An 18062-nucleotide genomic window follows, 5' to 3' on the forward strand; every position below is an offset into this window, starting at 1 on the left:
GTTTCCAACACTAAACTAAAAGGTCATTTGCACCAGGATCAGGCATTTCCAGATTAAACATGCAGACTTAAATTCCCTCCCAGGACTCGGCCTCAATAGTGGGGGTGCTTAAATCTCAATTCTAAATCTCTATTGAACTGTGTAATATTTAGCAGCCAGCCTTGTGATGAGATCTATACTGTAGAATCACACTCCCACAGAGCTAGGCTGACAAAAAAAATCATTTTATATTGTATTCTTACATTTGGAAAAAGAGGCACATTTAATTCTGATAGTTTGTGCTGAATCTGAGACCATTTCACAAGGAGCTAAACCCAGTTCCAAATTCGAACAAAACAAGCACAAATGTGTTGTGTTCTCCTGCACAGCTGGTCATGGTAGTCGAAACTGATCTGCAGTTATCAATGTCTATAACAATGATTCTTTAGCGTGGCTGGGTTTCCACAAATTGCTGAAGAGAATTGAAACTGATCAGCCAAAGTGTAGGCTTTCTGCTGCATTATTTTGATCTCACTGATAAGATGGCTTCATTTCAGTGATATTTGATATCTGATCTGGATTTCATATTATCTTGATGTTGATTGGATACTTGGAGTTGTAGTTTGCAAGCTGCTCATTAACTGAGGGGCTTGTGTGGCTTATGTGTTAAGAGTGACAATGAATATTGTATCAAGTCTTGGTGAGACCACACCTGGAGTATTATTTACAGCTTTGGTCTCCTTACCTAAGGAAGGATATAGAGACCTTTGAAGGGTGTGCCACAAAGGTTTACCAGACTAATCTTTAGGACTGGATGAGGAGGAATATTTTCAGGCTCAGTGGGCAGTAAATCTTCGGAATTTGCAACCTGTGAGGGCTGTGTAGGCTCAGTCATTGTGTAAAGCAGAGGTCGATAGATTTTTACATACCAATGGCATTAAGGGATGCAGGACAGTGCAGGAAATTGGTCTGGAGGTAGATCATTAGCCATGATCTAGTTAAATGGCCGAGCAGACATGAGGGGGCCGAATCGCCTACTATTTTCCTGAATCTGGAAATGAATTATAGGCTGAAATCTAATTATATTTTTTAACGATTTTTGGGCGGTTAGGAGAACATTAGTGGCCCTCTACCCTAATTCTTCTCCCCCCCCCCCCCCCCCCCCCTTTCATAATCAGTTAGCTTGTATTATTCAAATGAAACTCTCAACTACTATTTTTATAACTTCACATATTTTCAGTATCCATGGGCTGGATTCCCGCCCCCGCCGTCTCCCGATGTCTCCGGCACCAGAGATTCAGAGGGGGCGGGAAACGTGCCGCGTCTGTTGCCGGGTACCCCCCCGGCGATTCTCCGGCCCACGATGGGCCGAAGTCCCGCTGCTGTCATGCCGGTCCCGCCGGCGGAAATCAAAACACCTTCCTTACCGGCGAGACTGGCGGCGGCGCGGGCAGGCTCCGGGGTCCTGGGGGGAGGGGGGGTGCAGGGCGATCTGGCCCCGGGGGGTGCCCCCACGGTGGCCTGGCCCGCGATCGGGACCCACCAATCGGTGGGCAGGCCTCTGCCGTGGGGGCACTCTTTTCCTTCCGCGTTGGCCATAGCCTTCACGATGGCGGACGCGGAAGTGACCCCCTCCCCAGCGCATGCGCGGGGATGACGTCAGCAGCCGCTGACGCTCCGGCGCATGCGCGGACTTCCGCCGGCCGGCGAAGTCCCTTCGGCCCTGGCTGGCGTGGCGCCAAAGGCCTTTACCGCCGGCCGGCGGGGCACCAACCACTCCGGCGCAGGCCTAGCCCCTCAAGGTTAGCGCTTGACCCCTAAAGGTGCGGAGAAATCCGCACCTTTTGGGCGGCCCGACACCTGAGTGGTTCACGCCACTCCATCCCGACGGGACACCCCGCCCAACCGGGTAGGGGAGAATCCCGGCTCATGTTAGCAACTGGTACACCACATCAGAACGGTTTACTTGATTATCTTCCTCGCGTGATCAGGAGGGTGGAATTGTAGAGGATGAATACATCATGCAATTAATTTCTCGAAAATCTAGAATTAATGCAAAGGATTCTATACTTCTAATCATCTACAATCTGGTCATTCAGTGATTCGTAACCTTTAATATTAAGGAATTTGGGGGAATTAGCATACAGTTTATGATGGTATATGGATCCTCCCAGCCCACCTCCACACCTAGCAGCCTCTGCACTCGTTCTGGGGATGATGGATTTGACTTCCAATCCAGCCCACCCCCTCCCACCCCTGAATGAAAATCTGACCCGTGGTTGGGTTCTCAGGATCGGGAATTTCTCTGTCTCTGCGCACCCGATCTGAGAGCAAGAATCTGGGCTTTCAAGTCTCTCTGAGCAACAGGATTTGCATTTTTCACACCGTTCGAAATTAATTCTGCTTTTATATTCTTATGACCAAAGTAAATGATCTCGCACTTACCTACATTGCACTCCCTCTGCCATCTTGTTGCCCACTCAATTAACCTGCAGCCTCTCTGTGTCCTCCTCACTGCTTACATTCCCACCAAGCTTTATATCAGCAAACTTCTGTCTGTTCATCTAATGTTGATTGTAAATAACCAAGTACTGATCTTTGCGACACTCCACTAGTCACAGTCTGCCAACTTGGAAAATGCCCCATTTATGCCTACTCTTTGTTCCTTATTGCTAAGATTACTGAGGTGCTGCCCCAGGGAAGTGGCTGCATCTCAGTGGTGAACAGAATTGCTGTCCTCTTGCAGGCTGACAGCATTTGTCCTCCCACCATTGCCACACTACCTACCCTGCTGTACCAGCCCAGGCTGTTGCTGTCCAACCTGAGATGGTTGATGCACGGTCAATTGTACAAAGACTAGAGTTGGATACAACTGAGGCTTTTTTGCTCTAAGATGTGTGGCCTCCCACAGCAGCTGGCGAAATGGCTGCTGAATGGAGGACACGCATATTTATACTCTGCTTACTGGGCGGAGCCAGAAGGCAGGGACTACCGGCATACCTGTAGTACAGGTCCTACCTTACATCACCTAATACAGGTGTAACAGTGGTTTACCACAATGGTGTAGCCTGAAGATGGACTTTCTAAGGCCGGAGCTGCACAAGGCCATCCTTCAAGGCCATCTGCAGTCTCTTCCACCAGCTATGCTGTAGCCTCTCGAGTAGCACTGCAGAGGAGCACCAGGATAGAAAATGATACACAGAAGACAGGCACTGAGGGAATGCACAAGGATGAGTAGTTGACCTTTGTATAAAATATTGGATTAATGGGTGATAAAGTTGGTTTGAAATGTTTATTTTATGGTGGACTTTTATTTTAACATTGCGGCTAAGAGGGCATTGTGATGCTTAGCAATAGAGGGCAGGTAAGATGTGGGACTGTTAGTGAATAGATAATTAACATTACACCTTTTGATATCACAGTCAGATAAGTCAATCATGGGCAGGTCAACCAGGAAGGGAATGAGTTAGCTACCAACTCTCTCTTCCTCTTTCTCCTCCTGCTGCTCCTTAGTAGGTCACTGTGGTGAATGTAATATATGTTAATATATATGTTAATTCACACTGTTGTTGTAAGCGCAGTAGCGCTGTCCTACCACTAGGGGGAGTAGCGCTGGGAGCACTTAGGAACTTGTACTGGGCTCCACCCCTGGTTCCGCCCATGACTCCTCCCCCTAGTGCAGCTGTATAAGTACCCGTGTCCAGAGTCAGCCTGGGTGACTACGAGTTCATCGACAGGTAACAGGCTGGCTCTGAAGTAAGTCGATTAAAGCCTAGATTCACATCGGAAACACGTGTCTGGTGAATTGATGGTTCCATCAGTCACCAGATAGTTAGTGACAAAGGCCTTATGAAGGCAAGGTTGTGCAGCATGCTGCAGACCACCACAACACTTGACACACACTCTGTTGAATATTGCAGAACTCCTCCAGCACCCTCCGTGCAGCAAGTGTTGTTAAGCATGCCAATAGTATGCTTTATCACATGTTGTGTGGAAACATGGGGCGCAATTCTCCCAAAGGTAGACAAAGTGCCGACGCCGGTGTGAAAACCGGAGTGTTTCACTCCGGCGTCGGAGGCCACTCCTTGTCCCCTATTCTCCCACCCCCAGGGGGTTAGGAGCGGCGGCGCGTCAATTTTGCACGCCGGGCCTTGGCGCCCACGTCAAAGCGGCGCCGCCTGAATGACGTGGCCAGCGCGCCTAAATGACGACACCCGCGCATGCGCAGGTTGGCCAGCGCCAACCCGCGCATGCGCGGTTGCTGTCCTCCCCGCGGGCGCCCAGAAAGACATGGAGGAATGATCTTGCGGGGCGGCGGAGGGAAAAGAGTGCGTTTTTTAGAGACGCCGGCCCAACGATCAGTGGGCACCGATCGCGGGCCAGACCCCTCCTGAGCACCCACATGGTGCTCGATCCTCCCCCCCCCCCCCCCACAGGCCCCACACGCAGTGGCCGCGTGCTGTTCACGCCGGCAGTGACCAGATGTGGTTGGCGCCGGCGTGTACAGGTCGGATTAGGCAGGTCGCTCGGCCCATCCGGGCCGGAGAATCGCCGCTCGACCATTAGAAACGGCGAGCGGCGATTCTCCGAGCGGCCTGTTGTAAAACGCGATACGCAGTTTTGGGGGGGGGGGTGGGAGAATTGCGTGCGGGTGCCAGGGCGGCGTGGCATGAATCGCCCGGCACTCCCGTGATTCTCCCACCCGGCGTGGGGGTCGGAGAATCGCGCCCATGACTTTTGTTGTTTGCATGTTACCTACATATACACAGATTATGCACCAGAGTCATGAACAGTTCTGTCAAATGGTAGAACTCGTCACCCAGTGATCACCCTCAAGTTTGTCATGGTAGTTCAAATGCAAATGATAAACAGATTCATATACAGATTCATATTCATATAAAGGTGCTGCAGATTCAAGGTATCATACCACTACAGGGTTTCAGGCATTGATCTGTCTGGTATGCTGCTGGACAGTGAGAGAGTGGGATCCCTTTCAATTGCAGTGCATACCGAGTTCACATGCGGCACCCGCAGAGTGACGTTTGTGCAGTCACAGCACCCTGCACCATGGAGAAGCCTGCAGTCCTCAAGAAGACACGTGTGATCTCTGCCTGCCTATCTGTGGCAAAAGAGAATAAAATACTTTCAGCTCTCTTGGGATATGGTGACCTCCCTTACTCAACAGTGAACAGCAAACTGGGAAATATTTTAAATACTGCCTGTCCCAGGCTGGAGGAGCAGGATATATAGAAGCTCATGGCCACAATCACCTTTACAGCCACTGGCAATGCTCGTGAGAGCACACCTAGACTACAGTTTAGATTTTCTGTACTTAAGGAGGGACTTGCATTGGAGGCAGTTCAGAGAAGGTTCACTGGCCGATTCCTGCGATGAAGAGATTGTCTTATGAGGAAAGGTTGAGCATGTTCGGCCTATAGTCATTGGTGAAGAATGAGGATTGATTTTATTGAAACATATAAGATTGTGAGGGGGATAAACAGGATAGATGTTGAGAGAATGCTCTCCCTCATGAGGGAATTTAGAACTATAGATCATTGTTTCAGAATAAGCAGCTTCGCATTTAAGATGAAAATTAAGCAGAATTTTTTTTCTTGGAGGCTCTGTATTCTTTGGAGTTCTCTCCCCCAATATATTGAACGTTGCGATGGACAGACTTTTTGAACTGCAGGGGAGTCAATGGTTATGGGGACCGGATAGGATACTGGAGTTGATCAGATCAGCCATGATCTTATTGAGTGACGATGCAGGCTTCACAAGTCAAATAGCCTGCTGCTTTCTCTTATGTTCCTCTGTCCTAGCCCTTTGCAGAGATTGTAGTTATGAATGCAGCAGGTGACAGATTTCAATTGGGCCAATCTTAGGTGAAACAAAGACATCACACGTTTATTCCTCACTGAGATTCAGGTGAGGAGAATTGCTCACTGAGCACTCTGGGCAGATATACCGTTGTACTGAGAGCCCTTCCCCTCCTCCTCCTCCTCTTTCTCCTCCAGCAGCTTCTGTTGCTCTACATTGCCTCTACGCATTTTCCCAGTCATGCTACAGTCCAAGGGGAATGAGTCCATGGGGCTGGTTTAGAACAGGGCTAAATTGCTGGCTTTGAAAGCAGACCTCGGCAGGCCAGCAGCACGGTTCAATTCCCATACCAGCATCCCCGAACAGGCGCCAGAATGTGGCGACTAGGGGCTTTTCATAGTAACTTCATTTGAAGCCGACTTGTGACAAGCGATTTTCATTTTTCATTTCATTTCATGAAAACTATTGCACCCATATCTGAGAGCAAGTGGTGTGTGCAGAATTCTTGATGTCAAGACAAAGTCCTTCAGCTGTGCCACATCACTCTTTGTGGAAAGTGTAGTGACTTTACAGAAATCTAGAAAGCACCAAAGACTTCTACAATCATAGCAACAGCCAGTCAAATCAATCAGCAACCTACAAGAAGTTGATGGTCCCTTTAAACCAGTCATTATCAAACCCAGGGTCATGACCCACCCACGGGCGGGTATTGGGAGGGTCGCAGGGCCATGTGTTGTGGCGTTCCCGATCGTGGAAGAAGTGCTCAAAGGTACAACTGGCGTTTAAAAATGCCGGCCGCGACCAGCTTTCAGAATGCCGACCGTTCCACACGTGCGTGCCTCCTCAGCAGTGGACAGGCCCAGAGTCCGTCGGGGAAAAACGCTTTCTCCTTACATCAGTGAGCTGAGCCAGGAGCAGAGTTTTGTTTTTAAATCGCTGCCTAGAGCGGCGGCAGAGAGCAGGTCATGTGACCGTATGCTGATGTCACGTGTTCTGGGCGCAAGATAGATTCCCCCATTTTACAGCTGCCAGCAGTGCTGGTGTGAACTCCAGGGCCTCTGCTGAACAACGTATGAAGAAGAAGCTGAAAACTGGAACAAAGCATCATAAAGATGATTAATTAAGGTATGGCTTTAATTGTGCCACTGCAAATCAGGATGCGAAGTTCATGCGTGTTATATGCAGGGAAGCACTGGCAAATGAAAGTTTAAACCCCTCAAAACTTCAAAGACATTTGAAAACTAAGTGTTATGTTTCTTAAATGAATGCTAGAAGTCGTTCAACAGTTGAAGGATGGTTTATTATGCTCCACAATAAATGACTTCGTTAGCTTGTACTTACAGAATGGCACTTGTAAAGATACTGCTTTTCTATGCTCTGCAACCACGCCTAACCACACTTGCAGCCCTGAGCTCAACTTCCGTCCCTGTCCTGCTCCCCTGTCTCTCCAGCCAAAGTGAGCGAGGGCGGGCTTTCGGCGTCACTCTTATATGTCCCCGTGCTGCCCCCTGGTGGTACTTCCATTTCCCATCAGCCCCTTCTGTACACACTCAGGCGAGGATCACTACATCCCCCTTTTTCACTTTTTTTTTTAGTTGAAGAGCTGTAACTAAACACAAATTCACACACAGTTAGGTTTATATACAAAGACAAGGCAGAGCAATGATATTGTCAGTCCATGTTCATAAGTTCAGACGATTGGGTGCACATCTGATCCGGGTAGACCTCCTGATTGGGCATGGAGATCCAGAGTCTTTTACGTCCATTTGGACACCTGCTGCTGGAGTTCCAGGATGTTGCATGACAGAGTCCCACAGATCTAGTGTTGGAAAGACCCGTTGACGAGGTGTAACTTTTAGAAGGTCTCGGCGATTTCGTCGAAACAGTGTTCCATCGTCAGACTGCACAACGTAGGATCGTGGCGATATTTGGCGGAGAACCGTCGCCATTTTAGACCAGCCCCCAGCCGGGTGTCGCAACCTCACCGTATCGTTGATTGCCAACGGATGCAGTACTTTTGCCTGCTGGTCATAGTGCTGCTTTTGCACCTGACGTTGGTGACGCATCTTATCCAGGACTGGCGAGTGATCGGGATTGGTGAATTGTAGTGCCGGTAATGTTGTCCGCACATCTCTGTTGAAGAGCATTTGAGCCGGTGATAGTCCAGAGCTCAAAGGTGACGAATGGTATGACAAGAGGGCCAAGTGTATGTCGGACTTTGAGTCCGCAGCCTTGCTGATTAGTTGTTTAATAATGTGGACACCTTTCTCCACCCTGCCATTCGATTGCGGAAAGTGTGGACGACATCACATGCTTGAAGTTGTAGTGCTTGGCGTAGTCCATCCATTCCCAGCTGGCAAAGCAAGGACCATTGTCGGACATGACCGTCCGTGGGATGCCATGCCTGGAGAAGGTTTCTTTGCAGGCCTTGATGACTGATGTCGCTGTGAGATCCGGGAGTTTCAGTACTTCCGGAAAGTTGGAGTGGTAGTCGATGAGCAGAACATAGTTGCGGCCCATGGCGTGGAACAAGTCAATGCCCACTTTGTCCCATGGTGATGTGGCCATCTCATGCTGCTGCAGTGGCTCCTTGCATTGTGCCGGTCGATGTCTTTGGCACGTGTCACAGGTGAGCACCATGTTCGTTATGTCCTCGTTTATCCCTGGCCAGTAAACGGATTGTCGTGCTCTCCTTTTGCACTTTTCGGCACCAAGGTGCCCCTCGTGAATCCTGCGGAGCATGTCCGCCCGGAGCGCCAGTGGGATGACGATTCTGTCATTCCGCAGTATTATGCCATCCACCACGGACAGTTCAATCCTGACGTTTTGGAACTGTGGGCACCGCCCTTTTGACCAGTCATGCTGAAGGTTGTGCATGACTTGAAGGAGGGTGGCGTCCTCCTGTGTCGCCTGACGAATTTGCTGCAGCCTCTCGTCCGTTGCTGGGAGTGTCTCCTTGCACCACTGTGCATGAGCTTCCACATCATTGATGGAAGCCAGTGGCGAGTTGTCAGCGTCCATGGCTCGTGATAATGTGTCAGCTATTACAAGGTCCTTGCCAGGGGTGTGTACCAGCGTGAAGTCGTACCTCCGCAACTTCATCATCATGCGTTGTAGGCACGGTGTCATATCATTTAGATATTTGTCGATGATGTTTACCAGCAGCCTATGATCAATTTCTACGAGAAACGTGGGGAGACCGTACACATAGTGGTGGAATTTGGTCACGCCTGTGATCAGCACTAGGCACTCCTTCTCTATCTGTGCGTACCTGCACTCTGTGGCGGTCATCGCTCGTGAAGCGTAAGCCACTGGGACCCAGTCCGACTGGTCATTCTGTTGCAGTAGCACCGCACCAATTCCATGTTGACTGGCGTCGGTGGAGATCTTTGTACATTTTGCCAGATCAAAAAATGCGAGCGTTGGAGCTGCCATCAATTGGTGTCTCAGATCATCCCATTCATCTTGGTGATGTTGGGTCCAGGCAAACTCCGTGTCCTTCCTTGTCACGTTCCTCAACGCCGTCGTCAGTGCTGCTAGGTTCGGTATGAATTTGCCGAGGAAGTTGATGAATCCCAGGAGTCTTAGCACCGCTTTGTCATGTGGTCTCTGCATGCTCTGAATTGCGGCGATCTTCTCAGCGTCCGGCTTCACCCCGTGCTCTGATATTGTGTCGCCCAGGAAGGTCAGAGAGGACCATGCAAAGGTGCACTTGGCCCGGTTGAGCTTCAGTCCAAAGTGGTGGATCCTTTGGAAGACTTGCTTCAACCTCGCAATGTGGTCTTCCTCTGTCCTTGACCATATTATGATGTCATCAACATAGACACGGACGCCTTCAATGCCTTCTATCATCTGCTCCATTATTCTGTGAAATATTTCGGATGCAGATATAATGCCGAAGGGCATCCGATTATAACAGTACCTTCCAAACGGCGTGTTGAAGGTGCACAGCAGGCGGCTGGACTCATCGAGCTGCATTTGCCAGAAGCCCTGTGAGGCATCAAGTTTGGTAAAAATGCGAGCTTGTGCCATTTCGTTCATTATCACCTCTCACTTGGGGATAGGGTAGTGTTCCCTTCGAATGTTCTTTTTCAAATCCTTGGGATCTAAACAGATCCTGAGTTCACCAGACGGCTTCTTAACACACACCAGCGAGCTGACCCAGTCAGTCGGCTGTGTGACTCGTGAGATAATGCCTTGAGATTGGAGACGTTGAAGTTCAGCTTTTAGCTTGTCCCACAATAGAGCCGGCACCCTCCGTGGGGCATGAACGACCGGTATGGCATCCTTTTTGAGCAGGATTTTGTATTTGTAGGGTAGCGTACCCATGCCAGAGAAGACGTCGGGGTACTCGCTGAGTAGCAGCTGTATGTCATCGGCAATGCGTGATGAGTCAGCCGCGTGCATGAAGATCCTTTGAATTAGCCGCAAATCCTTGCAGGCTTGAGCACCTAACAGTGAGGATCTTTTGTCATCTACAATTTCAAATCGTAGTCCTGTTGTGACTGTCTTGTTGGCAACTTGTAGGTGGCAGGATCCCTTTGAGGTGATCAGGTTTCCGTTGTAATCAGTTAACTTGCATGCAGCAGGTAACATCTCGTGCGTCCCTGGGATGGATGCGAGATCTTTGCTCGTCATCAAGTTTGCGGACGTTCCCGTGTCCAGCTTGAACGTGATGGGGAAGTCATTGACTTGCACCGTAGCACTCCATTCGCTTGTGGAGTCGATGGCATGCACGTGTCGAGGCTTTGTTGTCAGCTCCTGTGGTTTCACTGTGGCGTTTATGATTCCAATGCCGTGTGTGTTCTCCCAGGAGTGGAATTCTTCGTGGTGGGAGAAATTTTCTTCGGGTGCCAGAGTATCCATTACATCAACTGTGCGTACTTTAAAGTCTCCATGCCTTTGCATTGTGGAGTAATATTTGGCTGTGGACTGACATTGGGAGGCAAAATGGTTCATTTTGGAGCATTTTCTGCACCTTTTTCCTTGTGCAGGACATTGCCCTTTTAAATGGGCGGAGCCACAGTGATAACACGTCATGACATCATGCGTATGTTGCGTTCGCGCTTGCGCAGCGCGACTTTCAGTCTGGGGCCGGTATTGCGAGAAGTGCGCATGCGCGTACCGAGTACTTCCGGGGTCGCGTCTTTCTGGGATGGCGTGCATGCGCAGACGGGCCGGAGACTGTGAGGAGAGGTCACCATTTTCACATCTGCCTCGTGGTGAGTTTTTTCCAAGTTTTGTTTGTAAAACAGCTCCAGTAACTGCTGCTTTTTCTGCTCCTGTAGTAAGCATTTATCTATGGTGGTTTTCAGTGTTAAGTCATTTTTCAGCATTAATGATTCTTTTAGATTTCCGTCGGCAAGACCATAGATTAATTGATCTCTGATGATTGAGTCTGTTAAATCAGTATAGTTGCAGCCTTGTGCTAGCAAGCGCAGATCTGTTATAAAGTGGGAGATAGTCTCCCCGTTTTTTTTGGAATCTGTTACGCAGGTTGAAACTTTCAATGATTTCATTGGATTGTGATTTACAGTGGTCATCAAATTTTGCCACTATCACTTGATACTTAGTTTTATCTTCAGTATCAACATACGTAAAAGAGTTATAAATATCTATCGCCTGCTGGCCTGCCGTTGAGAGTAAAAGTCCAATTTTTCTGTCATCAGTGGCTGCATTTAAGTCCAGAGCTGACATGAATAGCTGAAACTGCTGTTTAAACATTTTCCAGTTGCTATTTAAATTACCTGGAGTTCTCAGCATCCCTGGACGTAGCGTGTGATCCATTGCTTCAGAAGGTCGTCTGGAGTCGAGAGGCTGCGAAGTCTTCCACAGTCGGGCGGCCGGTCTGTTGCTTTTGCTGGTTGCGTTGGTTCTTTCTGTTCAAAGAAGCCACTCCTGTACCATGTTATGTTTCTTAAATGAATGCTAGAAGTCGTTCAGCAGTTGAAGGATGGTTTATTGTGCTCCACAATAAATGACTTTGTTAGCTTTTACTTACAGAATGGCACTTGTAAAGATACTGCTTTTCTATGCTCTGCAACCAGGCCTAACCACATTTGCAGCCCTGAGCTCAACTTCCGTCCCTGTCCTGCTCCCCTGTCTCTCCAGCCAAAGAGAGCGAGGGCGGGCCTTCGACGTCAGTCTTATATGTCCCCGTGCTGCCCCCTGGTGGTACTTCCATTTCCCATCAGCCCCTTCTGTACACACTCAGGCGAGGATCACTACACTAAGCATGGCGAGTTTGAAGACAAATCTCTTTGTTAAAATGGACACAGTGAGATCTTAAATCATTAGCTGAAGTCATTATCAAAAATGTAACATTGAATAACAAAGCAAGTGAGATCGTGAGGACCAAGCAGGCTCACCTGTCACATAAAGTTAAGTGAATTGGTGGGTTGCAAAGCTCGGGTGGCGTGGGTTGTGAAGGTTGGCCGGCATGGGTCCTGTAGGATGGCCAGTTGGTAAAAATGGGTCCCAGGCAAAAAGGTTTGAAAAACATGGCTTTAAACAATGCTGGTTAGATGGGGGAGGTGGGGAAAAAATGGTGGGGGGGTAGCTTTCCTGCTGTTGAATGCATGTTTAGTTGTGTGAGATTTAGAGAGGGCATTGAGCTCCAAAATGGCATCAGCATCCTCTGCATGGACTAAAGACCTCACCAAAGTGGTATCTAGCATAGCTCACGTGAAAGTTGTGCTTACCTGCCACAAATATTATTTTGTAATCAAAATGGTTGCCATGGTGTCAATAATGCGATGGAGCACCTGGGGTAATCAGTTACACTGCTGGAAGCTAATTGAAAAATGAAAAACAATGTACATTCATTTTTACATTATTATGAAATGATTGTTTTTCAAAAAATTGCCAACCATTTTTGTTCCCAGCATGACATTCAAACATATAAACAGCTGAACTGAGTATCTAAAGGAGAAACTGCCAAAAATAGCATCCTGCAAAATCAAATCTGTTTTTTCTCCTCATAAGAAATTCGAAAACATATGTTTTTCAGTACTTCAAAAGCATCTACAATCTCCTTGATAAGATCATTTATCAGAGCTCTCACTTTATGGGAGTTCGTGCAATGTGGATTTGCCTGAGCTGTATAACGAAGTTCATTTTGCTTTTCATTGAACTATCGCCATAATACTGCACCCCAAAGTCACTCATTCAGTCAAGTGGTTTGAGGTATTTCAGTAAGATGGGAAGGGGATAGTGTAAATACAAGTATTCTTCCTTATAATTATGTTTCGGCAGAGTTGCAGATGTATTAAACTGCCAACAGGGTGTGCTATCGCACTGTTTTCAAGTTGAATAACAAAATATGTATCACTGGATGTCAGTCAATTTGAAGATGAGTCTAATGCTGAATGACAATGGTTTTCTTTTTAAATTAAGATGCAGATAGGTAAGCTTAATAAGTGTGGAATTGAGGACTGTTCCAAAATCTGTTAAGGAAAATAAAGGCTAAGATAAACTCACAGTGGATTGGATTGGATTGGATTGGATTCGTTTATTGTCACATGTACCGAGGTACAGTGAAAAGTATTTTTTCTGAGGGCAGCTCAACAGATCATTAAGTATATGGGAAGAAAAGGGAATAAAAGAAAGTACATAATAGGGCAACACAATGTAACTACATAAGCACCGGCATCAGATGAAGCACACAGGGTGTAGTGTTAACGAGGTTAGTCCATATGAGGGTCATTTAGGAGTCTGGTAACAGCGGGGAAGAAGCTGTTTTTGAATATCTGCGTGTGTGTTCTCAGACTTCTGTATCTCCTGCCCGATGGAAGAAGGTGGAAGAGTGAGTAAGCCGGGTTGGAGGGGTCTTTGATTATGCAGCCTGCTTTCCCCAGGCAGCGGGAGGTGTAAATGGAGTCAATGGATGGGAGGCAGGTTCATGTGATGGACTGGGCGGTGTTCACGACTCTCTGAAGTTTCTTGCGGTCCTGGGCTGAGCAGTTGCCATACCAGGCTGTGATGCAGCCCGATAGGATGCTTTCTATGGTGCATCTGTAAAAGTTGGTAAGGGTTAATGTGGACATGCCGAATTTCCTTCGTTTCCGGAGGAAGTATAGGCGCTGTTGTGCTTTCTTGGTTATAGCGTCGACATGGGTGGACCAGGACAGATTTTTGGAGATGTGCACCCCTAGGAATTTGAAACTGCTAACCATCTCCACCTCGGCCCCGTTGATGCTGACAGGGGTATGTACAGTACTTTGCTTCCTGAAGTCAATGACCAGCTCTTTAGATTTTCGGGCATTGTGGGAGAGATTGTTGTCGCTGCACCACTCCACTAGGTTCTCTATCACCCTCCTGTATTCTGACTCGTCGTTATTCGAGATTCTGCCCACTATAGTCATATCGTCAGCAAACTTGTAGATGGAGTTGGAACCATATTTTGCCACGCAGTAGTGTGTGTACAGGGAGTAGAGTAGGGGGCTAAGTACACAGCCTTGCGGGGCCCCGGTATTGAAGACTATTGTGGAGCAGGTGCTGTTGTTCATTCTTACTGATTGTGGTCTGTTGGTCAGAAAATTGAGGATCCAGTTGCAGAGTGGGGAGCCAAGTTCTAGGTTTTGGAGCTTTGATATAAGCTTGGCTGGGATTATGGTGTTGAACGCGGAGCTGTAGTCAATAAATAGGAGTCTGATGTAGGAGTCCTTGTTGTCGAGATGCTTGAGGGATGAGTGTAAGGTCAGGGAGATGGCGTCTGCTGTGGACCGGTTGCGACGGTATGCAAATTGTAGTGGATCAAGGTGTTCTGGGAGTATGGAGGTGATGCGCTTCATGATCAACCTCTCGAAGCACTTCATTACGACTGAAGTTAGGCCACCAGGCGGTAGTCATTGAGGTACGTTGCCTGGCTCTTCTTTGGCACCGGTGGTCGTCTTGAAGCAGGTGGGGACCTCGGAGTGGAGTAGGGACAGGTTAAATATGTCCACTAATGCCTCTGCCAGCTGGTCCGTGCACGCTCTGAGTGCATGACCAGGGATCCCGTCCGGGCCCATCGCCTTCCGAGGGTTCACTTTCAGGAAAACCGATCTGACTTTGGAAGCTGTGATGGTGGGTATGGGTGAGTTAAGGGCTGCTGGGGCACTCAACAGCGGATTGTTGGTTACCTTCTCCAATCGAGCATAGAATGCATTGTGTTTGTCGGGGAGGGGTGCGGTGCTGCCGGAGATACTGCTCGGCTTCGCTTTGTTGCCCATTATGTTGTTTAGTCCTTGCCACAATCACCCAGAGAATACTGAGTGTTGGTTCAACACGATTTGCACCTGGAAAGAGTAACGGATTAGGTCACGTAGACGGCAACCTGAGATTGAAATTAATTAAAAATTGTGGAGTTTTGGCCTGATTATCTTTGGGAACCAGCTGAAATGTTGGTTCGCTTTCTTTTCTTGGAAGAGAATCCTTCAGCGGATTAAATAAATTGGACAAAGGTGGCTGTATCATGGGTATTATACAAGTGATCTGTCAAAAGAAAACAACTCAGGGAGGCAAGTGGCTCAATTCTGCCTCATTGAATCATATTTAATGTCATTGTGTGGAATTCTTGATCCATTATTTTGTTTAAAAAAAAGTTGTGATTCTTTACAGCAACTCGAGGGTGCAGTGTGGCACACATCGCGTTACATTGCAGCTGCAGGTTGGCTGCTGTACTACAAACAGCAACGAATTATATATTGTTATTTGAGAGGGACAAATGTTAGCCAGGGCAGCAGGAAAACTCTCATCTTGTCTGTAAGCAGTGCTATGTGATCTTTTGTCCACACCTTGGAGTTTAATATCTCATTTGAAGAACAGTGCCTCTGACAGTACTTCAACCTCTGACCGTACGGGTAAAATTCTACTACCCAGCAAGTAGAAATATAAAGCTATCATTGGCCATAAGTAACTACATCCTCGGTGCTTTTCTCTCTGTGGAACATATCCATGCTCTATTATTATGTAGAAATGATGAAGTAGTCTCTGTAACAAATAGGTAGATCACCAGTTCCTCAGTTTTATTCAACTTAATCATAATTTGAGAATTCATGTCTTGGGGTGCATTTATTGAGTTTATCAACAAAAACCAAAGATTTTGGTTTTGTGCGCTGGAACCTTAAAACGATAGAGAGGGACAAAAGCAGCACATACTTTAGTTTGTGAAATATGCACTATCAACATTGGTATCTGATCTAGATCCAGCCACAGTGGGGCTGTACCAGTAGATACAGGTAAAAGAACACAGATTTAGAAAGTTGTATGTGTTTACCATATCTGCAGTAAATGGACGCAGAGCAATCAATACAGAATGAGGACACATATGATTAGAGATGGTTAAAGAATTTAGTAGCCTACCTGCCATAGTGCTGTACTGCCCATGATGCACTGTACACCACTCTACTGGGGCAGACCAGTTCCTGCCTTCCATCTCCATGCCGAGCTGATCTTCACGGACAACACCACGCTGCGGGACTCATAGACCCTCCTGTGTCACCATCTTAGTTCACAGTACTGCACCTGGGGTTAAGGAGCACAGGGGCATCTTTCTCCCCAGCACCACACATCAGTGTCTATTGGGACAGTACTGTGTTGTGGGACTTATGTAGTCACCGCAACAGAGGTCCAAAGTTCGGCCGGGGCTGGAGTGCAAGGTGTGGCCTGGGCAGTCAGCTTGTGGCATGACAAAGACAAGCAAAGACGAGGGGGTCAATGTGGAAGGAGAGTTGTGCAAGGTGGGGGTGAGTAAAAGGTGAGGACTCACAATGGTCGGCAGATGGGCAAGGAGTTGGATGAAGTGGTCGAACAATGCAAGAGAGAGCGAAAACTGAGGGTAGGGAAGCTGGGCCCCAACAATGCTGCATGAAACGCAGAGAAACATGGGGGTCTAACGGGTAGCCCATGTATTACTGGGAAGGGATGAACGCAGACTGCAGATTATGGGGTGGGGGCCTGTTAGTGTGGCGCATTCAGGATGGTTCACACGAACATTGAACAGGCTGCAGTGATTTGTGAAAGTTGCTGTTGGTCATAGCCCTCTTTGGAAACAGGAACTCCCATTTAAGTTCAGGGTCTGGTAGACAGATGTCACAGGGTGCAGACATTCCTACTGTGAAATGGAAATGAGTCACAGATGATCATCAGTGAAGAGGAGTCATGGGTTAACAATTAATGCCATTAATCTGTGACCAAACAGATTCCATCCATTCGTCATGAGCAAACAAGTGCTTATAGTTATGCCAAATCAATGAGCAAACAAGTGCTTATAGTTATGCCAAATCAATAAGTGCAGTTCCGAGCCACATTGGTTCAATGATGTAATTCACAATTTCTCAACCTCACCCCCCCCCCCCCCCAGAGCTCCAGATATAACACCTGTGGAATGGAATGCCGCTCCACTTTATGTGTGTGCAAATACCAAGGGTGAGGTAGCATGAGGAACAATGTGATCTAAGGTGCCAAAGCTTAGCTGCCAATTTCTCCCATTTATATCCTTATACTCCTCACCCCCTACCCATTCTGGTCTTCAATATCTCATTTCAGTGAGGAGTTAAAAGTGAGAATGGAAAAAGCTTTGTTCCTGCAGTGCGTCTTGCAGATGGTATACTTGGCTACCACTGTATGTCGGTGGTGATTGGAGTGTATATTTGTTGAAGGAGTGCTAGTCAAGCGGGCTGCTTTGTACTGGATGGTGTCAAGCTTCTTGAGTGTTGTGAGAGCACTCATCCAGGCAATTGGAGAGTATTCCATTACTGTAGGTGATGGACAGGTGAGAGTCAGGAGGTGAGTTACTCACCTCAGGATTCCAATCATCTGACCTGTTCTTGTAGCCATAGTATTTTTACGGCTAGTCCAGTTCAGGTTCTGGTCAATGGCAACCCCCAGGACTTTCAGTATCTGAGGAGTGGCGAATGGTGTTGAACATTGTGCAATCATTAGCGAACATCTCCACACCTGATCTTATGTTGAAAGGAAGTTCATTGATGAAGCAGCTGAAGATGGTTGGGCCGAGGACACTACCCTAAGGAACTCCTTCAGTGATGTCCGGGACTGAGATGACTGGCTTCCAACAACCACTACCATCTTCCTTTGTGCCAGGTATGATTCCAACCAGTGGAGTGTTTTCCCCCCAAATTCCTATTAATCCAGTTTAGCTAGAGTTCCTTGATGCAATACTCGTTCAAATGCTGCCTTGATGTCAAGGGCAGTCACTTTCACCTCTTTGAGAGTAGACTGATAGGGTGGTAATTGGCTAGGTTGAATTTGTTTTGCTTTTTGCG

The 18062-nt window shown here is 47.8% G+C and overlaps 1 protein-coding gene across 4 annotated transcripts in view; it reads left to right on the plus strand.

Annotated features, from left to right (window-relative positions):
- The window catches only part of cacna2d4a (calcium channel, voltage-dependent, alpha 2/delta subunit 4a), a 591407-nt gene that overhangs the window by 548113 nt on the left and 25232 nt on the right, over positions 1-18062 (plus strand). The window lies entirely within an intron of this gene.

The sequence above is a fragment of the Scyliorhinus canicula genome, chromosome 20 (assembly GCF_902713615.1).
Source record: "Scyliorhinus canicula chromosome 20, sScyCan1.1, whole genome shotgun sequence".
Classification (NCBI taxonomy): Eukaryota; Metazoa; Chordata; class Chondrichthyes; order Carcharhiniformes; family Scyliorhinidae; genus Scyliorhinus; species Scyliorhinus canicula.